Source organism: Camelus bactrianus, chromosome 10 (assembly GCF_048773025.1).
Source record: "Camelus bactrianus isolate YW-2024 breed Bactrian camel chromosome 10, ASM4877302v1, whole genome shotgun sequence".
NCBI classification, from domain to species: Eukaryota; Metazoa; Chordata; class Mammalia; order Artiodactyla; family Camelidae; genus Camelus; species Camelus bactrianus.
The window spans coordinates 16178456-16192041 of NC_133548.1; the positions used below are offsets into that span (position 1 = coordinate 16178456).

Genomic DNA, 13586 nt, shown 5'->3' on the forward strand with positions numbered 1-13586 from the left:
TGGACCTCTCTCGGCCTCAGCTTCTCTATCTGCAGCATGGAGATGCAGGGCCAGCTACCTCGGAGATCCGTAGGCTCAGAGAGTAAAATAACCACGGCAGCGGGCACTCGGGCAGCATGCCAAGCACTGTTCTGGGTGCTTTGCAAAGGTTAGTGCTCTCATTGTTCCTGGTCTATGAAGAGAAAACCAAGGCCTGGGGATGGGAGGGAACAAGTTCAAGGCTTAATCATCAGCCAAAGTGAGACTGTGCAAGGGCAGCTTAGCTCCAGCTCCCTGCTCTGAATCATGGTGGGATCAGCAATAAGCATGTTTGTGTGTGTGCATGTGTGCGTGTGTGTGTGTGTGTGTGTGTGCGCGCGCGCGCCTTCGGTAGCACTTACTTTCCATCTCCCCTTATCTCCGCCCCTCTGTTTCGGCTACTTCTACTTCATTTTACAATTCTTGTGATCATAGCTTATCTCTTGACCCAACTACGAGCTCCCAGGGGAAGGGTGCCGGGCTGACCCTAACCCGTGTCTGAATCTCTAAGGCCTAACCCCGGGGCTCAAACACCCTCCCGCCCTCCACGCTTCCTTTCTGAAGCGCAGACACATCTTGCTGGTTTGCCAGAGGGCCTGGCTCAGCACATAGCCCAGGGTCGGATGCAGGGGAGCCTCTGCTCTGGCCCCTGACTACTGGAGAAGGGCGACTCCTCGCCATTCAAGTCTCAGCTCTGGGGTCACCCGCTCAGAGAGGCCCTCCCTGGCCGCTCGTCCTAGAATGGCCCACTTCTCATCCTTCTCTTTTACTTACTTCATAGATGACCTCAAGATATTTATTTGTTTATCTCTGTCTCCCTCCCATTGGAATCTAAGCTCTGTGAGTAAAGGGTCCTTGTCCGTGGAAGGGCATAGAGCGTGTGCTCACAAATCACCTGGGGCTCTTACTAAAATGCAGATCCCAACTGAGTAGGACCAGGGTGGGACCTGAGAACCTGAGAGTCTGCACTTCTAACAAGCTCCAGTGATGCTGGCGTGGCTGGTCCCCACACTCTGAGCAGCCAAGTCCTAGCGCTGTGGGTCTCAGCCCTACAGAACAAGAAGTTCTGGGGTGGGGCCCAGCGGTGTGTGTTTTAACAGGTGTTTCCAAGGCTCGCTTAACTGTGCAAACCTCTGATCCAGATTTTGTTAACCAGCCCTGGAGCCAGGCTGCCTCGGTTCAAATCCTGAGGTGACTCCATTTCCCTGTGCCTCTGTTTTACCGGCTGCGTAATGGGGGTGATAACATCTGTTCCTCACAGGATTGTTTGAAGACGGAGAGAGAACACATGTTCGCCGTCACCACTCTGGTGATTTGTCCAACGAGTGATTAGGTATCAGCTGGAAGCTGTCAACAGGAGGTCATGGGAGTCAGAACTGAAGGTGGTGCCAGGCTGGGCATGACTTTCTGGGCCAGCCGACTTCCCGGCTGACGAGGATCCCTGTTCGCACTGACTCCTGTGCTCCAGCAAGACTACAGGGTTGACCTAAGCACAAAGCTGCACCTACTTCAAGGCATTTGCTGAAGGGTTGGCGGCACAGGAAACAAGAAGCCCTGGGTTGCCAGTGGTGATCCCTCCCATGGTCTTGTTCCAGGGCTGCTGGCTTGGGAGTTGCCTGGGTACCACGGAGGACAAGAAGTGGCTCTGTCACCAGTCCAGATGGATGACATGTCACTGTTTATTATACTCTTTCCCAGGCAACCTCATTGGAGTTTGTGTTATTCTGTGAACTGGGCCTTACTACCCCCAGTTTACAGACAAAGAAACAGGCTCAGGAGAGCTCCTGGAAGGATCCATGAACCAAGCTACCTGTCCTTGGATGATGGGGAGGCTAGAGGACTGGTCTTGACCCAGAGGAAGGCAGGTACAGATCCCCTACCCTAGGCATCACCACCCTTCATTAACCAATCCCTGCAGTTTGAGGGTGGCCCCGTGAACAAATTCAAGGTCCCAAGCCTGCCTTATAACTTAGCACAGGGCCACAGGCCTGGCCCCTGACAGCCGACTGGGGACCAATACAAATCTGAGAGTGATATGCTCACTGGGGCCAGAGGTGAGGCAGGTTCTAACAGGAGGTCGTGACCTTGTCTCTTCCATAGACCCCAGTGGCCGCCTCATGAAGCTTACAGACCCTTTTCCAGAAAAATTCATTTTCAATTCATAGAACAAAATACATAGAATTACACAGGAAACAAATTATGTTAAAATATGATCAGAGTAAGCAAAAAATTGTGATACAGTAAGATCGGGCTTTGTTATCAAGGCATTAAATAACAAGGTCCAGCAGTAGGTTTAATAACTAGTGTGATGTCAAGGTAGTGATGATAAATGACAAGCACAAATGACATCTCGAGATGCCTGATGCACCTGGCGGATAATATGGAAATACCTGCTGTTTTGCGCGGCAGCAAATCACAGGTGCAGCTCATCACTGGGGCTTGTTGCTTACACACGCGGGAAAAAAATGGTAAATTTCAAAGAATAAAGATGGAATTTTTTTCCTTCATTCAAATCCATGGACCTCGGTCAGAAGCTCTTTAAAGGAGGTTGGGGTCCAGCGGTAGAGCCAGTGGGGTGATGGCTGAGGGAGCTGTGGCTTTGGATGGAAGGAGACAGAGCTTCATCAGGGTCTTGACTGTCCCCACAGATGCTCACATCCCATATTCCGTACTGCTTCCTCCACTGTCTTCTGAGCATCATTTGAGCAGCCTTTGAAAATGTCCATTTGGGGAGAACAGGCTCTTGGGAAAAGCCCCCTTCCATGCCCATTCCCAGAATCCCTCTCCCCTGGACTTGCACAGGCTGCCTCGCCCCTACTACCAAGGCCAATGGCACCTGGAGGGCGGGGTGGGCGGGGCAGGGAGAGCCGGCTACTGCACGGCTGCCCAAGCCCACCCTTGTCAACAAGTTCTTGCTGTTTACAAGATTTTCCGCCTCGTGATCTCATTTCATCTCCACTGCTTTCCTGTGAGTGAGTACTGCCACCTCCGTATGACAGGCAAGGTTCAGAGAGGTGGAATATTTGCACATGGTCACACAAGCAGGAAGTGGAATTTGCCTCTGTGGCTACTGTCCTTTGCTTGGGAACCCTGCTGCTCAGAGAAGGAGATGGCAGGTCTTCTGTTTCTATTGCTGTGGCTGGCTGGGAAGCTAGAATTTCTATTTTGTATTTGGCTCTTTTCATTCGCTCATCCATCCATCCATCCATCCATCCAACAAACACATGCCAGGCGTTGTGCTAAGTAAGCCCAAGTGGCGCAGTAGAAGCAGACACAGTCCGGGCCCACGGAGCTTACGGTCGGGGGAAAACAACACAAACAACTAGAAATGGCAACAGTGCCAAGTGCTCTGAGGCAGAGGTGTGTCGCTGGGAGAACGTCTGCTGGGCTTTAGCAGAGGTCAGGGAGGGCCTCCCAGAGCTGAGATGGGAAGGATGAGCAGGAGAAAACCAGGTGAAGAGCCGAGGGAGAGCCGTACCAACTGGGGATGGGGGAAGCTGGGCAGAGAAGAGTTTGGGTGTGCAGGCTCTGGGGTCAGGCTGGATTCAGATCCTGGGGGTACCACTGACCAGCTGTGCAGACGTATAAGCCCTTAACACTTTAAAACTTGATTTCCTGAAAATCAGGATTATAATAAGCATGCCGACTTCACAGGAGGGTCATGAAGATTTAATGGGGTGATGTGAATAAAACTCCCAGCGTGGTGCCTGGCCCCTAATAAATGCTCTGAGTCAGCATTTTAGCTTTTAGTAAGTGTGGACACGAGTAAACAAATCCATAAAAGCACTTTGCACACACAGGTCTGGCCATCGCATCAATTGAAAGGGCGTGTGGAAAGTTCTTCTGGATTGCTTAGCAGTGGTTCAACCTCGACCTCACTTTAGAATCATCTGGGGGCTCAGGGCACACCCCATATCAGTTAAATAACCAGGGTCTCTGTGGGTGCATCCTGCATCAGTAGCTTGTAAAGCTCCCCATGTGATCCCAAGATCCAGTCGGCACCGAGAGACCCTGTCTGGGAGTGAGGTTTCATTGGTGTCTGGCAGCAGCTGGGGAGGGTTCCAGGGCGGCTGGTGATCGAGGGGCTCTCCAAGAGTACAGAAGATTTAGGTACACAGAAAAGACCAGGGAGGGAATTCCAGACTCTGGGAAGAGGCTAAACAAAATCCTGGAGATGGGGTGGAGCATGGCATTTGGGAAATGAGGTTGGTCAAGGGGACTGGACTGGCTGGGGAGGAGGCTTACACAGCCAGAAGGCTGGACACAGATCAGGAGTCCACAGCTGGGGAGGCTTGAGGGCTGAGAGAGGCCTTTGGTCTGGTTGGACTAGAAACATTTCTTGTGGGTGGATGCGTCTGGAGAAACTGCCATCTTCAGGGCTGCCTCACTGGGAGGAGCAGAGATAGCAAAGGGGCACCATCTTACATGCCAGTTCCCACTGATCTGAGAAGGTCTTTGGAGCACTGTGTTGAGAAGGATTCTGAGCTTGCATCTGAGTGTGGCAATTGATTCCCAATGGCGGCCAAGGCGTGGAGGCCGTGAGGGCAGCACATACAGCAGGCACTTCCTAGTCTGGCTGGGTGGGGCTGCAGGGGCCAGCTAGAGTAGAGAAGGGGCTTGGTCTTTCCTTTCCTTCTGTGGTGCCTTCCCTGAAGTTGTTTCAAGAAAGAGAACCGTTCCCATACCTTGGCGATAAAGAAGCCAGCCAGGAGGAGGGAGTTGGGTCTATACTGGATAAAGTACAGGCAGGTAAAGATAGGCCAGGAATAATGTGAAGTGGGGAGGGGTGAGAGATTCCTAAGATCCCTTCTAGGTCTGATACTCGGTGGAGAGGAATTTCCCAAAGTACCTTCTAGAGGGTGTGAGACTCCCATCACTGGAGGCATTCAAGGAAAAAGCTAGAAGACCAGAGGACTGGACTGCAGACTCAAACAAGGGCTAGTTGAGAGGACCTCTTAGAGGGGATCCCAACATGGTGATTTCTGTGATACAGCCAACACCTGACCAGGAGACTGAAAAGTGACTTGCTCCTGAAGGCAAGAGCAAGGACTGTGTAGGGCTGGGTCTGTGCCTCAGAGGCCAGAGAGCAGAAATTAGGACCCAGAGGGAGAGGGGTGAGAGAGGAGGAGGACTCACGGAATCCATAACCTAAAATAATGTTGACTGCATACAGGGCTCACCCGCCTGTCCCAGGCACAGGACCCAGCAGTGACCCAATGGCCTCTCTGAGTTTCCTTCCTCTGCGCCAGCTTTTGCCTTGGAGCTATTTGGGGACTGGCTGGTCTCCCTGGAGACTCTCTTCTGAACCAGAGACTTGTCAACATGTGCCCTCTCTCCTCTGCTGCTGGTCCAACCAGCACATCCTGGAACAGCCAGCTCTGCTCTGACCCGCCCTGCCTGCCAGGAGTGGGGCAGGAGGACAGGAAAGGAAGTGCTGTCCTCGGGCTCTGATGGGGCATGGTGACCTTCCAGGTCCATCCGTTTCGCTACGAATTTGGGGGAGGCCATGACAATGGAACAAGCATCGCTACTCAGTTCTGTGTGCACTCTTCATGCTGTGTGTGCACGGACTTAGCCTCCAGCCCCAGGATGCAGACTCTGCCCCTGGATACAGAGCTGCCTCAAGACAGACTCGGCTGCACACAATGAGTTTTCCTCCCATACATGTAAAACTTAAATTTAAACTCTATGTATGTTTCTGCACAGACTATCTCTGGAAGGGTATTCAAAAACCAAATTTTCATGGTAGATAAATCCTAGGAAAGGAACTGGTTGGCTGAAGGACAGGGCAAGGAGAGAGACTGGTCTTTCATGACATAACTTTTCGTAGCTTTTGTATTTTGTACCATAGGCACGAATTATGATTCAAAATTAAATCAATTGCAGAGCACCATCCTGCAGTCAGCCTCTCTGGGGGCAAACGTGAGGCCTCAAGCACATTATTTAGTCTCTCTGTGCCTCTGTTTCCTCTTCTGTGAAAGTGGAGTTTAGTGGCACCTGGCTTGCAGGTGGTTGTGAGGACTTACAAGAAACTGCAGCAGAGGCGTCCAGATGCAGGAAGCCCTCAATGATTCTGAGCGACCACAGTCACATGGGTCTAGCAGAACCATTTCCATCCAGGGAGGTTTCTGATGAGGAAGCTGAGGCTCAGAAAGGTTAAGTGATCTGGCCAAGGTCACGCTGTCAGGAGCCTGTTCTGGATGTGAGGTCCAATGAGACACCGTCCGTTCCTGTGTTGGAGGGTGGGGTGCAAACGCTCACAGATGTGGGGTCAGCTGTACCCAGCGGGCTAAGTGTGTGACAGAGACCAGTACGAAGGGCTGTGCAAAGGCAGAGAAGGGGCCACTGATTCATCCCAAGGAAGGAGAGGGTGCCAAGGAAAGTGAGGGGGCTGCTGCAAACTGGGTGGATGGATAGGTGCTTGTCAGGTGGCAGGAGGCGTGCCAGGCAGAAGCCACGGCATGTGCAAAGGCTCAGGGGCACTGATCAGAGGCAGATGAAGGGAAAGTGGAGAAGTTGAGGTGAAAGGAAATAGCAGAAAAGTGAGATGACTGGGTAGGCGGTGAATTAGCACAAAGAAGTAGGACAGGAGGAAGCAAACAATAGCGGGAGACCAGCACGAAGTCAACGGGAGAGGAGGCTGAGCCGGGGAGAAAGACAAGAATAAGTTTCTCTCATCCCCACTCTCCGCTGTCTTCATTATCAATCCATCTAATAGATTAGTGGGTGTTTCCCGTTACACACACACACGCACACTCATACATGCACAGATGCACACTCAGCCTTCATGCTTTCTTCGTCTGGGGTGCAAGAGACAGTCGCAATTTGGCACCAACTTTACTGAAGCAAATTCAGGACATCAACACATGGCTAGATGAAGCGAGACAAAGCTCAAGCTCCATGTTGTCTTCTCCAGGGGGCAGTCCTGACCCCCCAGTGTAAAGCACAGCACCCCTCCTCCACCGCCCCACCCTCCGCAGCGCTGATCATTTTCTGCTCTTCTGATCAGAATCTGCTTATTTGTTTATTGTCTGTCTCCCTCCACCAAGACAAATGCTCAATGAGGGTGTGGGTTTGTTTTGTCCTCTGGTTCATCCCCAGGACCTAGAACGGTGCTTGGTACACAACACTTGCCATTATTGAGCAATTACACGCCAATCAGTCCTCACAAATACTTGATTTTACTAATTTTCACCATCCCACCCTGTGAGGTGGCTTTTCCCCCCATTTTACAGAAGAGGAAACAAGACTGAGAGGGATCCAATAAGTCACCAAGATTTGAATCCAGCTCCTTGGGTTCAAACCTTGAAAAGCCCCTAGGGGCATTTCAAGCCCCTTAGAAGCAGGAAGGAAACAGCCAGGCTTCCCTCGCCCTACCCAAGCTGGGCGCAGAAGCCTGCAACTGGCCGGCCTGCCTGCCTGCAGGGGTTGGTTCCTTCCACCAAGGACCCTTTCCTTTGGCATCCACCCCCCCTTTCGTAGCTGGATGCTGCAGCCCGCCGGGTGATCACCCAGGGTTGGCATACACTGGATGCCACTTCTTACTATTGGCTGAGCGACCCAAGCCCCACTTTCCCCTGAAGTGGAAAACCAGCCGTGAGGGGTAAATAAAATAACGGAGTGCAGTTTCTGACACGTGTCGGTAGTTGTGTCGGTTGGGATCCCACAGGAAGTAGAGCGCACCCTCCAGGGTTTAACTGAAAGGAACTGAATGCAGAGGGGGTTTACAGAAGGTGGTGTATTCGTTTCCCACTGCTTCTGTAGCAAATTACCACATATTTTTATCCCTTAAAGCAACACAAAGTTACTCTCTGGTTCTGGAGGTCCCAAGTCCAAAATGCTGGTTCCTTCTGGAGGTCCCAAAGGGGATTGTTCCTTATCTTCTTCAGCTTCTAGAGGCTAAAGGCTTTCCGTGGCTCTTGGCCACATTTTTCCAATCTCTGCTTCCATCATCAAATCACCTTGACCCTCTGTATCCCTCTTATGAGGACCCTAATGAGGACATCATTGAGCCCACCAAGATAAGTCAGGATAATTTCGCCATCACAAGATGCTGAATTTAAGCACATCTGCAAAGTCCCTTTTGCCATATAAGGTTACAGACTCACAGGGGCCAGGGAGTAGGGCATGGGCATCTTGGGGCCATTATTCAGCCTGCCAGATTTGGAAATGACGGAGAAGCAGCCAAGGCTTCGCATCAGTGGGGAACTATTGCTACCCCTAGGCCTGAAAGGGCAAGGGTGGGGGAGAAATGAAAACTGACCTCTCCTTCTGGTGCCTCCCATGAGCTAAAGCCCAGCCAGAAGCAGAGGCACCGAGCAGGGCAGGGAAGGGATGGGGGTGGGGAGACAGAGAATGAACAGCACCAGACTTGAGTTCGTTTTCGCTCTGACCATCCCGGCATTTGAGGCCTGGACTTCTGAAGAGGGCCCCGGGCCCAGGGGGCTGCCTGCCTCTGTCCCACCACCACCTGCTCCAGGAAAAGCAGAGCCTTCCCACACCATCCCAGTGCGCAGGGTGGAGAGTCTGTTCTCTCCCAGCCACGCTGTCAGGATCTGGGGCAAAAGAGCTGCTGGGGAAATTTCAAAGCCAAACTGCCAGCAGGCTCGTCAAAGCCCTTCTTCGCAACAAAGGACTGAGCGGAGGTAGGAGGAAAAAGACACTGGCAGCAGGGCACCGGCTCCGCAGCCACCATGGCAGCCCAAGAAAGGTGAGCCATCCGAGGAGGCAATTAGAACCATGCAGGCTCTCTGATCCGCCGTAGAACCCCTCACAGGCCTGGAAACAAATCCCTCCAGCTGGAGGCCAACCAGTGAGGGGTGGGGAGCCCAGGACTGGGATCCAGCCTAGCTATGTCCTTGACTCGCTGTGTGCCCTTGAACACAGTGTAGTCATCCCCTGTGCACCTCAGTTTGCTCATCTGTCAAGTGAGGATAATAGGACCTGGTGACTTAGCTCACATTCTCCAGAAGCAAAGATTTAGACAAGGATTCTTGCACAGGTGATTTACTGGGGGGAACCTGGAGGGGAGTAAGGAAGCAGGACAGGCTGGGGAATAATCCTGGCAAAGCTGCGGGTTCCGCTGAAGTCTGGCCTCAGTCTGATCCCACAGAAGTGTGAGGAGCACCACGGAGCTGTTCCCATTGAGACAAAGGCAGGGTTTTCATACCCATCTTGGGGGAGACCCATGCTCCCATCCTTCCCCGACTACAGTAGACTGAAAAGAGGGTCAGAGTCAATCGTGGGAGAGGTGGCAATGGGAGCAAAAGGCTGGCGTGATGTGAGGAAGGGGCCAGGAAACAGAGGCAGCTTCTAGAAGCTGGAAAAGGCAAGGAAATGGATTGTTCCAAAAGGCTTTCAGAAGGAGCTCAGCCCCATGACACCCTGATTTTTGACTTCTAACCTGCAGAACTGTATGGTTTCAAGCCCCTAAATGAGTGGTGATTTGCTAACACACCCGTCAAGGCACAGCGGCCACACGGCTTGCCCCAGGCTCCGGGGTCCTGGTCCCAGTCCCAGGTCTGTGCAAGCGACGTCGCTGTTCCCACTTAATGAGCACTTTCCACGTGTCACACGGGTGACCCCGATCCCCCGGATCCTCTTGTCAATTTCAAGTGCCCCCACCCAACCCCTGGCTTCCATGCGCTTTGGCCTCTAAAAGCCCTCATGCCTGGAGCTGCTTTGACCTTGGTGCAGAGAGGGGTGACCCTCAGCCAGTGACTGATGACACTGCCTTGAGTCTGACCACTTCCGAGGAGGGATCTACACAGGAGAGCACCCCGGCACTGCACCTTGGCTCTGCCCACCCCTGGCCCTGCCCCCAACTCCCTCCTCCCTCCTGTTCCCTCAGGTCCCCTGGAGCATGGCCTTAATGGACTCATAACACAGGAAACCCCCCCCCTCCACCAGGCTCTGTTTCTGAGGGGCCCTGGCCCAGGAGCCGTCTCTATCTGGTTGTCACTATTACACCCCGAGTCGGGGAGGATGATGATTCTCACTTTATGGACAAGGAGACTGAGGCTCTGTCCAGCTCATGACCACAGAGGTTAAGCCAGAATCTGAATCCAGACCCAGGAGACAATGCTTCAGCCCATGGACTCGACCACCTCCCCTTCCCCTGGGGTCCTCTCTAGCCCTTAGGAACAATCATCTACATTTCCTGGGGGCGAGGTTGGGAGCAAAGAGCTGGGCTCCGTAGAAGAGGGATGCCTGTGGGTCCCTGCCCATCCCACCCTTCTGGCCCCAGCCTGGGTCCCCGCAGTGGGACAGAGTGAAAGGGGAAGGTCTAGAAAAACTGTCAGACCCTGGAACTCGGTGTCAAAGCCATGGCTCCATGAAGCCATCAATTGTTGAATGTCACACGGACTTCCTATAGGTTCTTGGACCAAATCCTGGCAGATGATTTATCCCTCTCCTCCCTCACTCTCTCCTCTGTGAGAGGAGGATAATAATCCTGTGCCCAGGATGAAAGGAGTAACAGATGGAAATATGGCTAGGACAGAGCCTGGCACGGTGGGGGCTCCTCCCCTGCTCAGCTAATCTTGCTGAGCCTCAGTTTCTCCCTTTGTGAAATGGGGATGATAATATCTGCAGCGCAGTCATGCTGCAGAGATACTCAGCATCCCGAGAGCCTGCCACGGGGGTTCAGGAGTACGGCCTCGGAAGTCCCATTCCTGGGTGTCTTTAGCCTAGTCACTTAACCTCTCTGTTTCCTCCTCTGGTTAGTAGGAACCATGTGACTGAATACAGATGAGATGCTCAGAAGGGCACCCAGCTCATAGTAAGGGCCCTTGTATCCAGGGGGCTTCACTGGCACCTAGTACATTATAAGCGCTCAGTAAACAATGGCCATCTTGTTATCGGAGCTCCCAGGCCCCTGCAGTGAAGGTCACCTCCCCACACCTCCACAGACCTCTGGCTTCAGCCTCCAAGGCCCAGGGCCGCAGCAGGCTGATGGCTGTGCTCAGGTCAGCTGGATGGAGCTGATTTTGTGAGAATCATAGACCACCCTTTTCCCTCCACCTCCTAAGGGCCTCTTCATGCCTCCAGCTCTCACCTCAAACACATCCCTTCCACCCTCTTCTCTCTCGACCCAAGAGCCCATCCTTCACCCACCTTGCTCCCCACACTCCAGCTAATCCGTGGGGACTCACAGGGACCCGGGGCCAGTGCTGTGATGCCAGCATAGGCGCACCAGCCTTCCCAGAGGCACCTACCTTCCCAGAGCTCCTGCGGGCACGGGGCCTGCCATCTCTGAAAGTTTGCCAACCCCTGGGACCCTCAGAGGTGCTGCCTCTTCTCCCAAAAAAAAAAAAAAAAAAAAAAAAAAAAACAGGCTAACGTGGCAGCCCAGTCCCGGAGGCAAGAAGTTCCCTGTGAGGTCCTGCGGACACCCCGTCCTGCTCCCGTGACTCCTTGTGTTTGCGTTGGTGCATTCCTGCCCAAATGGAAAAAAGCAGCTTCTGATATCTCAGTCTGACATGTCTGGAACTGAAAACAGCCACTGTGGGGCTTTTCTCTTTCTTTTTCCGGATTAACAGGTGTGGAGGGCAGGGCTCATCTTCCACCCTTCTTGGGGCTCAAATGCCTGGGACAGACAAGGCAGCCCAGAATTGGACCGGCTGCCAAGAGTAGGGGTTCCCTTCAGCCCTCTGCCCCCTCAGCAGCAAGCTGGTCTTACCCTCCCTCCCCTCCAGCAATTCAGTGGCCGGGCCAGAAGCCCCTCATGGCCTCCTGTCGCACCCAGGAACTCAGCTGGGCATGGGGCCAACCTGAGGGGACCAATCCATCTTCCAGGCAAAACCAAAACCAGGCAGGGGAGGATTTGGGTCTGAACCAGAACCACTTCCTTTGTTAAAAGAAACCAACCTAGAAAACAAGCAAAGAATGAAAACCTCCAAACTCGCCTGCATGGAGCTCTGCCAAGCATGGGAGGTCGTAGGAGTTTGAGTGACATCGACCCTGGCGATGGTCCCGGCTCTGGGTGGTGTCCAGGCTCAGGGATGAAGTCATGCATTCCCACCCCTGGGACTGTCATACCGAGTGGGAAAGAGGCTGAGGGGGCTCCAGGGCCGTGGGTACACAGACACAAAGTGGGGTCTGGTGAAGAGGCCAAGGCTGCTGCTGAGAGCAGCGCATTCCACTGCACATGTCCTGCCCACCCCGACCCCCCAGCCCGACATGACCCTACTCTTCCACTGTTGTTTCTGCTGGTCCTGCCTCTAACACGCAGGACCTTCTCTTTCCTCCAGTCCTCCTGGAAGCAGCCCCAGCATCACTGGCTTCAATCTCCTCTCTCCTAGACCCTGTCCCCACACCAGACACCCCCTGCTCCCCTCCTCATGCACTCTGCATCCCCTTGTATCACCTCCTGTTACTCGCATGTCCCCTTTGGCCCTGTGACTGTCACCACCATCACCCTCATCCCCACCAACCAAGAAACCCAGCTGGAGAATCCCAGAAGGGAACTCCAATGACTACAGATTTCTCAGCCTGGTTTCAAATCGAAAGAAGCTCAGCTTCATCAAGGGCTAAAATGCTCAGGAGTTTCTAAGCTTAAACACAAGACTTCAAAGGCATTTACTCCTAATGGGATTAAATGAGATAACTTGTGAAGCTTGGCTCACTTTCTGCATGAACAGAGGATGCTTTGGACCGAGCCCTCAGACCACCGCTACCTGAGTCCTTGTGCTCCTTTGCTGTCAGGGCACTTTGGAGGGGAAGTTTGCAAAGCTTCATGGTGTGTAATGCAGGGGATGCAGGAGCCATGGAGCAGTCATGTGGCATCGTGTGTAAAGGGGTTTGTGTGCATGAGTGGGACCTAGAGGTGAGGCGAGCAGCGGGGTGCGCTGTGGGGGCAATCTGACCACGCCCAACTGAATCTCATCGCTCCCTTGAGGTCCTACTCAGCTACTGTCTACCTGCCACCACCATGCTGGCCTCAGGAGGTCTCTGTGCTCAGCACAGTCCCTGCTGGCTTGCCCTGAGCCCCTTTCCCGTAGTTCCCCTCAACTGAGCCAAGACCAGCTGTCATTTCCAATATCATTTTGCAGGAAGAACAAGATGAAAACCCGATTCTGTTTCTGCTGGCTGAACGCCCTCTAGTTATTTCTTAAGGCCTAGTTTCTGGTTCCCAGGGACCCCAAGGAATCAGCAAAGACACCTACAGGCCTCCAGTTCTCCACTCTAAGTTAACCACAAAGGCACATCAAGTACCCATCCTGGGCATGCACGTGTTCTTCCGGACACTCTCTACCGAGAGGGGTCAACCATGGTTCACGGGCATCAGGCAGGGGGAAGGGGACTTCCATGTACTAAATTCCTACCCTGCCCAGCACTGTGCCAGCAGCTTCACGGTAACTCGCTCATTCTCCATAACAACCTCGTGATCCAAGGCCCAGATAAAGCACAGTCCTTGTCTAAGGGCACAGAGTTGGAAAGAACTCCCACCATGGAACATCCTCTGTGCCGGGTAGAAAGCTAATCCAGGTCATATACGTGCTAGCACTGGACCCTCCCAAACCAGCAGTGAAAGATTAGGTGCTATTATTGTCCCCATTTTACAGATG

General features: G+C 53.2%; 1 long non-coding RNA gene across 2 annotated transcripts in view; it reads right to left on the bottom strand.

Annotated features, from left to right (window-relative positions):
• Window positions 1–891: 891 nt before the first annotated feature.
• The window catches only part of LOC141578843 (uncharacterized), a 39845-nt gene continuing 27150 nt past the window's right edge, over window positions 892–13586 (bottom strand). For both annotated transcript variants that reach the window (XR_012509608.1, XR_012509607.1), the window contains one exon: window positions 892–11455. This is a non-coding gene — a long non-coding RNA (uncharacterized LOC141578843). The remainder of the gene's footprint in view (window positions 11456–13586) is intronic.